This window comes from Danio rerio, chromosome 16, assembly GCF_052040795.2.
Source record: "Danio rerio strain M-AB ecotype USA chromosome 16, GRCz13ab, whole genome shotgun sequence".
NCBI lineage: Eukaryota > Metazoa > Chordata > Actinopteri > Cypriniformes > Danionidae > Danio > Danio rerio.
The window spans coordinates 2,225,001-2,235,000 of record NC_141036.1 but is presented as its reverse complement, the minus strand read 5'-3'; the positions used below and the strand labels follow the sequence as shown (position 1 = coordinate 2,235,000).

At 35.9% G+C, this 10,000-nt stretch overlaps 1 protein-coding gene across 12 annotated transcripts in view; it reads right to left on the bottom strand.

The window, feature by feature from the left end:
- Window positions 1-10,000, bottom strand: part of grik2 (glutamate receptor, ionotropic, kainate 2) — a 330,719-nt gene that overhangs the window by 22,456 nt on the left and 298,263 nt on the right.

Here is a 10,000-nt window from a genome sequence, read left to right as displayed (position 1 = left end):
TTCCTTAAATTTACTTAATTTATTTAAGTTAAGTGGTTGTAAACAATTTGTTTATGTTGAATTTAAACAAACAAATAAAGTTGAACATAACTAAAGTTAACTTGTTTTTTAAAATTCAACACAAATAAATTGTTTGCAACAACATTGCAGACATTTTTTTCAGTGTACAGTACACCCCAAAAGTTGTAGAAAATGTAGTCCTGACCCTTTTATCTAGAAAAGCATGAGGAAGTTTCATTGTCCAACCGAACAATGAACACTGTGTCATTGATTCCTGGAACTGTGTTAAGGGTGACACAGACTGCTTTTCACTTCCACCTGCCTCAGAAAGAGTATAAAATGTTCAACTGTGCCAAACATTAACATATTCTCATTTAAACATCTAATTAAGCAATATACCAAAACCCAGATGGTCCGAACACTGACCCTGTCTGTTCCAGTGCAGGAAAGCTTGCCAGAAGGACTCGGTTGCCATCACAGTTCCAACATTAATGCATCCTGCCGCCTGCGTGCTTCTGAAGTCAGTGAGATATATGCTAAACGCATGCCTGTGTGCAGTCCGCCAGTGTTAACCGATTCCAAAAGGGTAGGATTAGCAATGGAAATGGCCTGTGCTGAGCTGTCTGAGAACGGCACACTGGGGAGTGATGATGCTAAACATCTTTTCCATGTGCCCTGACACAATGCAATCCCATGACGCGCAGCTGACAAGCTAAAAACACCCTCGCTGGGCTGTCTGTTCGACGGCATACCTGACAGATTTTAACCCGCTGAGTGACAAAGCATTAAAGTCTGCGAGACGAGGCACTTGAGATTTCGCTGTCCATGTGGAAAAGCCTAGATAGCATCTTAAACCAGCGCGCCGACCTCCGCGCCATGAACGGATTAAGATATTTTGAGCTGTTTAGTCCCTGACACATGAGCAATTTATGATTATATGGTCTGTGGCGCAATAGTGTCTGAACGCCTGCATGAATATTCATAATTCCCCTTTTAGAGGATAACTGTTTATAGAGGAAGCGTGCTGTCTTGATCGTCCAGTTTTATTACTGAAAGGTGAGAGAGAACGAGGAAAGGAAGCAAGGTTACACTCTTGTTTTAAGTTGACCTTGTTATAGTGTAATTACAATCATACGTAATGAGGAATTTTAAATAACTTCATTTAATTACTGAGATGAAGATCTTCATTGTGGAGATAACATGTAGATTAAAAAATCAACTATGATTACGACTGTAATACAGGAATGCCATAAAGAATTAATTTACAGGAATCTTCTTTTGTTCTGTTCTGAAAAGAACAAACAATTAATTGCAAGTCTTGTGATAATATGATCAAAACAAATGCCTGATAAAATTGAAAACTTTTTCAGATTTTTCATGCAAATACCCCCAAAAAACATCAACCAACCAAAACCAACTAACCAAAACCAACCAACATACCAAACAACAAACCAACCAAGCAAAACCAACCAACCAACCACCCAAAACCAACCATTATACCAAACAATCAACCAATCAATCAAAACCAACCAACCAAAACCAAGCAAAGGTAACTAAAGCCAATTAACCAAAATCAACCAACCAACCAAAACCAACCATCAAGCCAAGCAAAACTAACCAACCAAGCAAAACCAACCAACCAACCAAAATCAACCAACCAACCAACCAACCAAGTCAAGCAAAGCCAAGCAATCAAAAGCAACCAACCAACCAACCAACCAAAAAAAAAAAACCTACCAACAAACCAACCAAAACCAAGCAACCAATTAAAGCCAACCAAGCAAAACCAACCAACACCAACCAACCAAGCAAAACCAACCCACCAAACAAACAAGGCCAACCCACCAACTGACCAAAAAACCAACCAACCAACCAACTAATCAACCAACTAACCAACTAACCAACCAACCAACCAAGCAAAATCAAGCATAACCAACCAACCAACTAATCAACCAACTAACCAACTAACCAACCAACCAACCAACCAAGCAAAATCAAGCATAACCAACCAACCAAGCAAAACCAACCAAACAAACAAACAAACAAACAAACAAACAAACAAACAAACAAACAAACAAACAAACAAACAAACAAACAAACCAAACAAATTCAACAAACTAACTAACCAACCGACCAAGTAAAACCCATCAACCAAGCAAAACCAACCAACCAACCGACCGACCGACCAACCGACCAACCAACCGACCAACCAACCGACCAAAATCAAGCAGAACCAACCAACCAAATCAACCAACAAATCTGGGGTCACCACAGTGGAATGACCGCCCAAGCAAACCAATCAACCAAGCTAAATCAACCAACGAACCAAGCAAAACCAATCAACCAAGCAAAACAGCCAACTAACTAACCAACCAACCTCAACTAACAAACAGAACAAAACCAACCAGCCAAGTGAAGGCGATCAACCAACCAAGCAAACCCAAGCAAAATGAACCAAAACCAACCAACCAGCCGACCAAGCAAAACAATTAATAACAGTAAATTGAGGTTTTGTATGTGGAACAAAGATATGATATGAAGTGGTATTCCTTCAAAAAACTAGTGTATAATACTATAAATGAATAAAATATAGTAATTTACTGTAGAATTAAAAAAAAAAAATCTATGCTTTTTTTTTTAAAGTTTAAAATCCTGGCAACTACAGCAGCAACTGTTGACCAACCTTTTACAGGTTTTATTTTTTTACAGGGCAGAGCTCCTTTACAATAGCACATGACACATCAAGATAGCATGTTACTGAAAACGATGACGGAGATCGAATTAGAAAACGAGGCTTGCCAAACTCATAAGCACCATGCCTCACACAGCGACGGAGCCTGGGTTTCAACATCTGCCCCCCTTTTCAAACAGCTTCAGGGTAAATTATTTGGTAGACTCAGTCTCTGAAGGCAAGGCCACAGTCTGTTCCAGTCAGGGAAGTCACAATTATTTGCATAACACCTCTCGCAATCCAAAGCAGCCTTACATATAAACAATGCATTGGGCTGACCTTCTTATACATATTGCACGCACACGCACACGCACACGCACACGCACACACACACACACACACACACACACACACACACACACACACACACACACACACACACACACACACACAAAAATAGCTAGCTTCTGTAAATCTTCTGGGAGTCAGGTCGCACTAGTCTACCCAGAAACTGTCTTGTGGGCCCACTAGAGGTGTAAAATAATGGTTAGGTGCATACCTTGGTTTTGAAGGCATGGTTTGGTATGCTTTCAGTAGAGCATGGATGATATGTTTTGTATTTAAAAATAAATAAGTAAAATTTGTTTATTGCTGTAAAACAGCGGTGTCAAACTCATTTTAGCTCAGGGGCCACATGGAGGAAAATCTATTCCCAAGTAGGCTGGACCAGTAAAATCATGGTATATATAACCTAAAAACAGCAACTTCAGATTGTTTTCTTTGTTTTATTATGAATAACATAAAACATAATGACGATTCGGGACACTTCATGTTTCTGCCGCACCACTGAGAGTGTCTAGTGTCCCGTGTCGGGGCGCATTGGGTACCCTTAATCAAAGTTAATTCACTGTGTGTGGTTATCAGTCACAGTGTACAAGCTCTGCACTTGTACACCGAGACTATACAAACTATACAAAGACACAAATGATTGCGCACTCTCTGCTTGGTCTGTGTCCGAGTCGTACATGTACGGCTGAATGCTGATCCTAGCTTAGCTTCTCTCTCTCTGGGCTCTATTTTGACGGTCCATGCGCAGAGCGCAAAACGCAGGGCGCAAACGCTTTCAGGGTGTGTCAGGACGCATTTTTGCTAATTTAAGGACGGGAAAATCCGCTTTGCGCCGTGAAGCATGGTCTAAAAGGATTGAGTTTATTTTCTTAATGAGTTATAGGTGTGTTTTAAGAATAAACCAATTAGAGTCTCATCTCCCATTCCCTTTAAGAGTCAGCTGCGTCACGCCAAGAGCGCATTCGCTATTTACAGGACGCAAAGTAAGTCTAAGAGGAAAAAATGAGCATTTCACAAGCAAACAGTTCACAGTTTTTATTGGAAAACTGTTAAACAGAGCATCTACTGCGTGAGAATGAGAGATAATGGATCACTTTCACTTTCGCTCTTGGATAGGGAAACCTTTACGCACAGACATCAATTAGTCTATAAATAATTAATTGCGTTTGTTAAGCGGAAATGTTCGTTTCAAAACTATTTCTAAATTCAGTTCTAATTTCCAGCAAACGAATAAATGAACAATATTAACGAAGTGTGCTCAAAAACCTGAGTTATATCCTAAAACACATGCTGTGCCCCATATGGTCTAAAACCTGACAGGTGGGCAAATCTAAGCTTGTTTTTAATAAAACAAATGTAAATATGGAAATAATAAATAATGCTGCTAATAATAATAACATTATACAAAAGCAAATTGTTATGAATGACCTGAAAAAGCCTCCCGAGATGAAGAAGACATAAAAGCAGTGATTTTTCATATTTATGTAGGACAGAAAATAATATGTTTTGTAATATTTTAATCCTTTATATTTATATTCTATATCTATTCTTATTATATACTATATATATCCTTAATATTAAAATGTTTTCATATGTAAAGATATTTGCCTATTGCTTTCTTGTGTGTGTTAAGCAGTGTGTAAGCGAGGCGCAACTCTGCGCCAGAGTTCAGACCGGGTTTGTTTTGGTCTAATGAAAAATCTGTTATAGATTCTCAAAATAGCAACGCGCCAGCGGTCCGCCTCAGAACACCTTCCTTTTTAGAGCAGAACGCCTATGGGCGCACAAATGAGCGCTAATGCATTTGCTATTTAAACAGCGTAGCGCAACGCCTCAAAACCACTCTTAGCAGTTGAAACTACTAAAGGACTATTGCGCCGCGCCCTGCGCCACACTGCGCCGGGTGTATGATAGGGCCCTCTGTCTGTAAGCCTGTCTGAGGCAAACACAGAGAGTGGGAGCTCTTGGCTCCGCCCCCTTGTTACATTGGGCGGGAAGCCGATACTGTGAAGCAACACGCCCCTAAAACAGCAAACTGTGTAAACGCCCCCAACATGACACATTATAACACATTATAACAAAAACATCTGAACTGTGTGTTGAACTGAACCTAAACTGGCACACTCAGAACAACCAGAATATTCATATTAAATCATAAAAAGAGGTAAACTATGTGCGCTTTAAGTAACTAAAAAAAAGATGAGTAAATAGTGTAATAAATGTATTGTTGATTGTTATTAAATACATTAACTAACACTAACCATGCGTCTCGTATAGTGAAGTGTTATCCAAGAATGTCTCCAATTTGATTTGTGTTTCAAAGATGAACAAATGTCTTATAGTTCTGAAATAACATGTGGGTTCAGAAAAGACTTTTTATTTTTGAGTGAACTTTTTAAAAAGCAAAACTATTTTCAGCTGATTGCTTTACTTCACCTCATCGTCCTAATTGAGCAGTTCTTGATGAGAAGCTGAACCAAAATGGACCCGACTTTATACCAATATATTAAAAAAAAGTGCAATTACTGGGTGGACTGTGACTCTAGTTCACTGATCATGGCTGAGGATCAATAGTCAGCTCCCTGTTAAGAAATCAAGCCGTCCTTCTTTTAATCAGAATATTTCTCAGCATCTCAGTATTGACTTTCCCTGCAGAACCGGCTCAGTCATTTTCTCGCTGGAAATGTACTTCCTCCTGCTCTAATGACTTGATAACAGCACATGCTGTGTTTATCAATAGTAATGCAGAGAACTTGATGGTTGTCACTAAAATGTTACCGACATCACATCAAAAGGGAATGCTGGGAGGATGATATTATCAATAACAAGTTCTAATTTCCTTCACACAAACACAAAAGACAACATGGCAACATTTTGATTTTGATGATCCCTTGTTGACTAGAAGTAATTTAGCTATTTTTTCCCATTGGGAGATGATCAAATTAAAGTATTTAAGTGTTAAGCAGACAGTTTAATACAACTGGGAGATGACATACAGTGTACTATGTTTTGCACAGCACGTCAAAATAACATTTTACCCCAATGTCATGGAGGCGCTGTATTACGAAAATTGGTTTGATGTCAGAACCCAAGACAGGCTGACATCAATGTCCAACGTCCAACCTCAAATCAACCAAATATCAACATCTAATGAAGTTACAGCTTGGCGTTGTGTTGATATTACCACTCTTACATCTATCAGATGTTGGATTTTAGTTGCCATACCTGATTAATAAATGCAGGGTTTAACGTTAAGGATTTTTCTACTGGTCCAATAGGGCCAATGGTTCAGATTTTTACTTGCCCTGCCAAAATTTTCACAGGGCCCACCAAAAAAAAAAAAAAAAATCTGATTATAGCTATTTTTGCCACATATTTAAAATAATATGTCAAAAATAATGTATATAATTGTTTAAATGTTAATAATTATTTAAATAATGTATTTAAATAATTTTTTTTATTATAAATGAGCAAAATTCTGTGTTAACAAAACAAAAAGAGCAGTATGAAAAATGTGAAGGTATTTTTATTGCAGTTCGAAATTATTTAACAAAGGTCCCATAATGCTATTCAAAAGCTTAAATAAACAGGGAAAATGTAAAAATAAAAAACATGAATCTCAAAATATTTTGAGATACTAATATTTTTTACATTGTAAAAGTAACTTTAGAAGTACAGTACATGCCAATGTTATTGTGCAAACCATAACCCTACTCTAGCAGTCTAATGTGCTAATATTTCTATGAGAGTTTACTGACTAATGTAGTTACAAAGTCGCTAAATTCAAATCAAAATAATACTAAAGGGGGGGGGGGTTCCAATATCATAACCATAAATATAATGTTGTCTCGTTACATGTTTGCGTAATTGTGGGTCACAGAAAATCAGAAATGTTCTCCATGTATCAAAATAAATTTGAGTTTTACCATTTTTGGATCAATTCAGCCAATCTTTCAGCACTTTTAGCTTAGCATAGATCACTAAATCGGATTAGACCATTAGCATCTCAAAAAAGCTTTCCGGAGTTTCTTAATTTTTTTTTTTAGAAGGTAAGCATTTTTAGGGTCATACAGTGTCAAGATGAGTTGCCAACATTCATTCATTTTCCTTCGGCTCAGTCCCTTATTTATCAGGGGTCACCACATCGGAATGAACCGCTGAGTTTCCAATATCATAACATTATGATTTTGTCTCGTTACATTTTTGCTAGCATTGTGGGTCACAGAAATTCAGAAATGTTCTTCATGTATCAAAATAAATGTGAGTTTTACCATTTTTGAATCCCTTCATCCAATCTTTTAGCACTTTTAGCTTAGCATAGCATAAATCATTGCATCAGATTAGACCATTAGCATATCCTAAAAAAAGTGGAGTTTCTTATATTGCTTATTTTTTACATTTAGAACTAAAGTATTTTTAGAGTCACTCATTGTGTCGAGACGTCTTACAGCATTTCAGGATGTTTTCAGACTCAAGTCTTTCCGAGGACATTTCGTTTTCTTCTCCATTTCCGCCGCTGACACAGCCCTGCAGCCGCATGTATAACAGGATTAAAACAATCTTCCACTGAGGCTGATAATCTTATGCACAGGAGGGGAAACGCCTCACAGTTCCTCTTTTCATTTATTTATCGCATCCATTCGTCTATTTCATGCACGTTTGCCTCGAGGTGCGCATTTCTGCACATTCAGAGACGCTAACCTCAACCGCTTCACCTTCACCGACAGAGCCAGACAGTCATTAATCAAAATGAAATGAAGATTTGAGACGACGCTGCAGTCTGAGAGAAACACACTTTGAGGAGAATACACTTCTGCATCCCCGAGATGTGTTGATAAACGACTGTGTCTCTGGTTTCAATCAGTCTGCTCAATGATTCATGTTTTTTTGTTGAGGTGTATCGCTAATATTTTTGAGAAGGTAACGCCGCTGAGAATAAGCATTTTGGTGGAAAAAGAAAAGAGTTTGATTTGATTATGCAAATGTGTTGAGCTCTGGGCAAATAGCTGGAACTGGTTATTGATTAGGGCAGTGATGTCAGAATCTGCAGCATCATTTTAATCGCTGTTCGAGATATTGATCGACAGCCACACTTGAATTCGTGATCTCAGTTTTGAGGCCACGAGTTTAAAGTTGCTGCCATTTACAAATCCATCATGCAAGAGCAGTCTTGAAAAATACATATAGCATTTGAATTGCATCCAAATACCGCTATATCATAAATAAATAAATAAATGGGAGCAAGTACATTGTGGGTAGCACAATCGCCTCACAGCAAGAAGGTCGCTGGTTCAAGCCCCAGTTAGGTCAATTGGCATTTCTGTGTGGAGTTTGCATGTTCTTCCCATGTTCGCTTGGGTTTCCTCCGGGTGCTCCGGTTTCCCCCACAAGTTCAAAGACATGTGGTGTAGGGGAATTGGATAAGCTAAATTGTCTGTAGTGTATGTGTGTGAATGAGCATGTATGGATGTTTCCCAGTGATGGTGTTGCAGCTGGAAGGGCATCCGCTGTGTAAAACATATGCTGGATAAGTTAGCGGTTCATTCCTCTGTGGCGACCCCAGATTAATAAAAGGACTAAGCTGAAAAGAAATAAATGAATGAATGTATTAAAATTAAAAAATTTAATCAAATAAAATAAATGAATAAAAAGTGAATAAATAAACATAAATAAAAAAATTTAAAAAAATATTATTTAATAAAAAAGACTTAATAATAAATAAATAAAGTGGAAACATTAGAAATACTTTGGTAAAACATTGATAAAATTAACAAATATAATACAAAATAAAAATATATATAATAAATAAATAAAATACATTAATTAAAAAGATTAAATAAATAAATAAAAATAAATGAAATAAATAATGATAAATAAATAAATAAACCTAAATAAATAAATAATAATAAAATAAACATTATTAAATAATAAATAATACAATAGGGTAAATAAAATAAATGCTATTGTAAAAACAATAATAAAACATACAATTAAAAAATATAATAAATAAATAATAAAATACATAATTTTTTTAAACAAATAAAATGAAAACAAATTAAAAAATATAAAATAGGAAAAAAACTAAATAAATATAAATAAAATAAACTATATCAACTAATAAATAAAAAAGTGTAAATAATATAAATGTTGTACAAAATGAAAATAAAACTAAATAAATAAATACATACATAAAAAATCTATTAAATAAATAAATAAATAAACATACAAATAAATATTATTAAATAATAAATAACAATAAACAATAAATAAATAAATCGTAAATATTAGAAATACTATTGTAAAAACATGTAATAAACAAACAAACAAACAAACAAACAAATAAATAAATAAATAATGTATAAATATAAATGATATATTCTTCAATACCCATTTTGCTCTTAGGACAACTTTTATGATTGTTTAAATCCACTTTAAATGTTGACTACTGTATATAAGACATAATATACATGTGGTCATTATAACTGTTTTACATAATAATTTAGCCTTAATCTTTACTAGTTTCAAACCTTTATGAGTTTCTGTCTTCTGTTCAACAGAAACTCATAAAGAATACTTTTTGAAGAAAGCTGGAAACTTGTAACCATGGACTTCCAAAGTATTTATTTTTTCTCGATTTTTCAAGGGCGGAGTTAAAAATGCCTATGCATTAGCATAGCAGCACAATCAGAATGGCTGCTTCTCCCTCAGGGCTGTTTATGCTAATGAGGGAGACAGTTTCAATAGTGGGCGGAGCTTTCCCCCCTAATGACAATGAGAGATAAATGTTTCTGCAGACTGTTTTTATCAAGTGTGATTATAAAAAAAATAGAATGAATTAATTTTGTCCATTAGAAGCAGCTTATACTCGCAGACTGACTGAGTTTAAAGCGCTTATAAAAGTGACTTTTGCATAATACAGTAGGTGCACTTAAAAAAAAAATCCTGATCTTGGCCATTCGAGAGAATCTATTAGCCTGCAGT